The 5,976-nt window shown below is 42.5% G+C and overlaps 1 pseudogene; it reads left to right on the plus strand.

Annotated features, from left to right (window-relative positions):
• Positions 1 to 1,079: 1,079 nt before the first annotated feature.
• LOC138286933 (zinc finger protein 271-like) lies at positions 1,080 to 2,736 on the plus strand (annotated as a pseudogene).
• Positions 2,737 to 5,976: the final 3,240 nt, after the last annotated feature.

Genomic DNA, 5,976 nt, shown 5'->3' on the forward strand with positions numbered 1-5,976 from the left:
TATTTCCTGAAGAGTTATCTTTGTTATTCACTTCTTGAAACTTAAGTATCAGCAGCATATCCTGCTCCATCTCTTTTTCCACAGTCTGTTCTTGTATAAATGAAATCCTGTCCATGTGCATCTTCTAAAGCTGTACCTGTAGCATGTGTGGGCTCCCTGAGCGCCCGTTCTTTACTGAGTTCCGCTGTGAACAGTAAATCACCTCCTTTTCTGAAGTAAATACAATGAGACGTATTCAACAGAGCATTTATTGGAATATCTGTGTATGGTGAAATATCCTTTGGTACAATTCAAAGATATCAAAGAAGAGATGTCTTTTACAGCCAGATAACTATTGTGTATTCACAGTACATTACGTTTGCATTTATTAATTTTGAATCTCTTTGCAATCAACAGGAACACCTTGAATGCACAAAATTATTTTGAATAATGAAGGTAATACTTGAAATCTGCAAAACAGCTGTATGAAACAATTTGTTTCAGTATTCCGGTAAACATCAGTGCAGGCAGAGAGAGAGGAGTCTGAACATAAACTGACAGATCCTGGAAGAATCAGTCAACGGCAGTTCAGTGAAATTCTGAGCTGTGCACCTTCACGCTACACGACCAAAGAAATTAACTCTAGAAAATTAAGGCAACAACCCTCATAAACCCCCAGCTTGGAATGGATCTGTATGAACTGGTTACCGCAGTGCTCTGCTTCCTAAAATGATGACAGACCATCATTCAGTGCTCTAGGTGAATTGTAAACTCTTTCTGGCCAAACCACAGAACCGGAGAAAATCACAATGGAGTGGAGACAAACAACTGAAGGGTGAAGGTAAGAGGGGTTCTGCTGTTTAAAATACAGAGTACAGTCCCCTTTTGTACCGACCAGAAGGAAGATGAATCTTTAATCACAACCGTCAGAAACTGTTATCTATTCTAAAGACGCAGTCACTCACAAAGAAGCCTGACACATATTGTGTGTGTGGCAAGAATTTAGTGACCGTTGCATTTTATTTTTAATATGGAAATCAAAGGTCCTAAATATCAGCTCTTATAGGAAATGTGAGAATAGCACAAGTGCTTTATCAAGCATGTTGGCCCGTCAGGAAACACAGTCGTGGGAAGTGGACAAATATATACCCAACCCAGAGACACCAACCAAGAAAGAAGAATCATACACGTGCAGCGAGAGCTTTAGTTTGTCATCACCACTAAAAGAGCATCAGCGAACACACACAAGAGAAACACTGTTCTATTGCACTGAATGTGTGAAAAGCTTCAGTCAATTAGCAATCCTGAAAGAGCATCAGCGAACACACACGGGGGAAAAGCCATTCAGATGCAGTGAATGTGTGAAGAGCTTTAGTCTATTATCATACCTACAAAGACATCAGCGAACACACACAGGAGAAGAACCATACCACTGCAGTGCATGCATGAAGAGCTTTAGTCGGTTATCACACCTACAGCTACATGAACGAACACACACAGGAGAAAAACCATAACACTGCAGTGAATGTGTGAAGAGCTTTAGTCGGTTATCACACCTACAGCTACATGAGCGAATACACACAGGAGAAAAACCTTACCCTTGTAATGAATGTGTCAAGAACTTTAGCTGTTTATCAGACCTCCAAAGACATCATCGAACACACACACAGGAGAAACCATACCATTGCAATGAATGTGTGAAGAGCTATAACCTGTTATCACACCTTCAAAGACATCAGCGAACACACACAGGAAAAAAACCATACCATTGCAGTGAATGTGCGAAGACCTTTAGATGTTTTTCAAACCTTCAAACACATCAGCGAACGCACACAGGGGAAAAGCCATTCAAGTGCAGTGAATGTGAAAAAATCTTTAATCAGTTATCAAATCTGCAAACACATCTACGGACACACACAGGGGAAAAGCCATTCAAGTGCAATAAATGTGTGAAGAGCTTTAGTCATTTATCAAATCTAAAAAGACATCAGCGAACACACACAGGGGAAAAACCATACCATTGCAGTGAATGTGGGAGTAGTTTCAATGACTCTTCCGCATTAAGGAATCATCAGCGAACGCACACAGGGGAAAAACCATTCAAGTGCCCTGAATGTGTAAAAAGCTACAGTCGGTTATCAAACCTACATTGTCATCAACGAATGCACACAGGAGAAAATCTGTTCTATTGCACTGAATGTGTGCAAAGCTTTAGTCAATATGCACTCCTAAAAGAGCATCAGCAAATTCACATGGGGAAAAAGCCATTCAGATGCAGTGAATGTGTAAAGAGCTTTAGTCAATCATCAGACCTCCAAAGACATCATCAAACACACACTGGAGAAAAACCATACCATTGCAGTGAATGTGTGAAGAGCTTTAGTCTGTTATCACACCTACGAATACATCAGCAAACACACATTGGGGAAAAACCATACCATTGCAATGAATGTGTGAAGAGCTTTAGTCACTTATTAACCCTGCAACAACATCAGCGAACACACACCGGGGTAAAGCCATACCAATGCAGTGAGTGTGGAAGTAGCTTTAGTGACGCATCAACATTAAGGAATCATCAGCGAATACACACAGGAGAAAAGCCATTCAAGTGCAGTGAATGTGTGAAGAGCTTTACTCGATTCTCAACACTACAAACACATCAGCGAACACACACCATCACTGAACAAACATAGAAATAATTTATAGAGATGCAGCAAATTTGGCAAGAATTTGAGTTCAACAACAATAATACTAATCCATCTGTGGATACACACAGGAGCAAAAAAGTGCAGTCTTGTGTGAGATGAAGGCATTACAGAGAGTGATAACATTACAAATACGTGGAACATTCAAATACTAGGTGATAAAAAGCAGATGATAGAAGACCAGACTACTCAGAATGAAGAAAAGCAGGGATCTTTATAGGATTATAAAAGTGTCTGTAGGAAATAGGATTATTTGTTGAAGGGGTGACAGTCCTATTCTAATAATAATCACAGTTTTTGTCAGGGTGAACCACAAAAGGGACTAAATAAACCTGAGGTTAACCCTCTGGTAAAGCAGTCGAGCTTAACTTTTGGGCAACGTGTAAAGTACTCTTGTAACACTCTAAGAGTAATAAAGTGAAAATGCCACACAAGAAGAATAAGAATCCCAAACCAATTTAGAAAAATAGAGGATATTTTCATAAATAAGCTGGTACCATGACAATAAAAATCCAATCAGGAGAATCAGTGTTATGTTTGTTTTAGTAAAAAAAAAGCACCAATTGTGGCTATCTAATTGCACCACACCGGGACAAGTTCAGGCTGATCACGATGGAGCGCGGGCCGGATGAAAGACTAGGTTTATCCTGCTGGACGTTTTACCTTATGACTTTGATGCGAAGACAGCTCAGTGTGGCTCTGCAAGGCTCTGCATCACCCTGTGCATGAAAAAAACAAATATCCATAAAATCATAAAAGTGTCTGTTCTCAGCGATTGCTCATTTCTCCACAGATAAGAAAAAGACATGAAATAGCATGAAACACATTGGGACTTTGGCACAGTGGGCACTTAAACAAGATACTGTGTTGGTTTTTATTCATTGAAGTAGAGATCTAAAGAAAAACATCCAAGCACGCCGGATCACGCTACCTGTGTAAACACTGTGAACAATGCTTAGACTAACAAGGGTATTTTCAGCTAACTGGAGGGATTAGTGATAAAACCCATAAACCCAACACACTTGAACCGATTTAACAAGCGCACACTGTGGAATCTTTGTAGCTGATTGTGGTGCTTCTTCATTTTATGTAGCATTTGTGGTTCTGTGACAGCAGCCAGAGAACACTGTCAGAAAGTAGAAGTGAAAGTAGTTAAATGTGAGAAGTGATGCTCGTTTCCATCATCACATCCGTCTGTAAATGTACTCACTATAGTAGCGCTTCCCCAGAGGTGCCCACAGCTGCATCCTTGGAATCCTCAAGTACTCAGGGGCATATTTACAAGCCCCTTGCGCCGCCCTAGTGGCTTTTCAGATTGTTTTACGCTAAGGCGGCGTACAAAGATTTATAAAGGGATGCAATGCAAGCATTGTGCCACTTTGTAACCCCTTGCATAAAGGATGGAATTCAGCAATCAAATATGCATGTCAGTAGTAAGAAAAGGAAACATCTTCAGTAGCCAAAGATGGTAAAAACATATGCATTCCACTGAATTCATTTTAACAAAGTGCTGAGTCCCTGCTGCCGACCATCATCACCAGCACCTAGTAGTGGTAGTTTGGGACGAGGTCACGTTTAGAATTTAGAAAAAAAAACTGTTACTTGCTGCTAAATACCAGAGTGAGCACAGCACATCTATGCCCCAGAGATTTGTCCATGCAGGCGTTTTTCGTATATTGAAGGTTTTGTGAGAGTCTCCGCACCTTTGACTAAAGAGAGACCACTTCTGATTGATAGTAACCTGCAGATTCCGCACCTATAAAATAATCCTCAGGCACCAGTCTGGATCTGAAATCTTCAAAGCCATCATATTGCCTGTAGGTGTCGCAGGCTTTGCATCGGCACCGCAAGTGACATCCAGTGACATCACCCAAGACATAAAGCGCTCACCCCGGAACAAGCACATCTGTTCCCTTTTTTTCTGTGCCTTTGGCGCAGATCCGCCACGTGCTTTCTCGAAGAGTCTTGAGTTTTCGAAACAGACATTTTTCTGAGTGCTGTACCATGTCTCCTCCCAAGAGATTAGGGGTTGATGTATGATGTATCGTGTTAGATTGCATCTTCAAGTTATCCAGTTGCTGCTGCTGCTTTCTGGTTTGCACCAGCACTTTGCCGCTGACCAAGACCCCCTCTTGTCATCCTTTGAAACCATCTTATATGCTTGAGAAGTATACGCAGCATCATAGTTGTTGCTTGATGGCGATATTGCTGCCTGTTGTGTTTCTGCACTAGCATTTTCGTTTATTGCAAAACTGTAACCTTTGTGTGTTTAGTTTTACGACTTAAAAGGTTGTTCTATTAAGTATTCTTTTTTTAACAATTGTGTTTTGATTAATTGTATACAAAAAATCTTATTCCAGGTGTCAAACCCTCTAGGGCAGTGGTTCCCAACCTGTGGTCCGGGGACCCCTGGGGGTCCGCGAAGCCTTCTCAGGGGGTCCGCGAGAGCCTAGAAAATTAAAACATATTAACAAATATTGCTAAATTAGGTCCCCAGCTTCCAGTAATGACATAGGTGGGGGTCCCCGGATTCCCATGATGATTCAGTGGGGGTCCCTGGGTTCCATTAATGTTAAAGTGGGGGTCCACAGAAATCAAAAGGTTGGGAACCACTGCTCTAGGGATTGTGAGGGTCAGGTGCCCATAACGGATCCCCACTACCTCTGGTGCCTCAGTTCGGACCACAACTCCAGGTCCTGTGCCAGAGCATGCACCCTAAGGCTACCAAGGACCATGAGGTGAAGCTCTTCATGCCCTGGGCAACGGATGAGAAGCACAGTCGACACTGCTTCCATCCTCGCTCCAGGTCACAGCCGTTCTACTCTTCAGGTAGAGCGAGGGGAAAGCACAAGAAGCATTGCTAAGGGAAGTCACCTCAATGTCCTCTGACTCCCCCAGTATATCCGCTCTGGAACCACAGTTATTTGTCATGGAAGTGGTTCCTTCTCCAACCAGCCCTGCTCTGGTTACTCCACTGGACTTGGCCCAGAAGAGCTTTGACTTCCACTTGGTCCATCCCTGAACTTCCTGGATCTATTGCTGCAGGGGCCGTCCCTCCCGGCAGGTATGAATTCCAGGGTCCAGGTTCTGATCCGACAACATTTTTTTATGGGATGTACTTAGTCTTTGCCAGGGCATCAGTACCATCTGGCACTCCTTCAAGCCTAAGCATTGTACACGCTCGCTCCCTATGTTTATGCCCTTGGCTCTGACGCTGTTATTCTCCATCCCATCTGGACCAACAACAACTCATCCATCCTTCAGTTCAGCTCTTGGTTACTTCAAGCTGTTT

This window comes from Pleurodeles waltl, chromosome 4_1, assembly GCF_031143425.1.
Source record: "Pleurodeles waltl isolate 20211129_DDA chromosome 4_1, aPleWal1.hap1.20221129, whole genome shotgun sequence".
Classification (NCBI taxonomy): Eukaryota; Metazoa; Chordata; class Amphibia; order Caudata; family Salamandridae; genus Pleurodeles; species Pleurodeles waltl.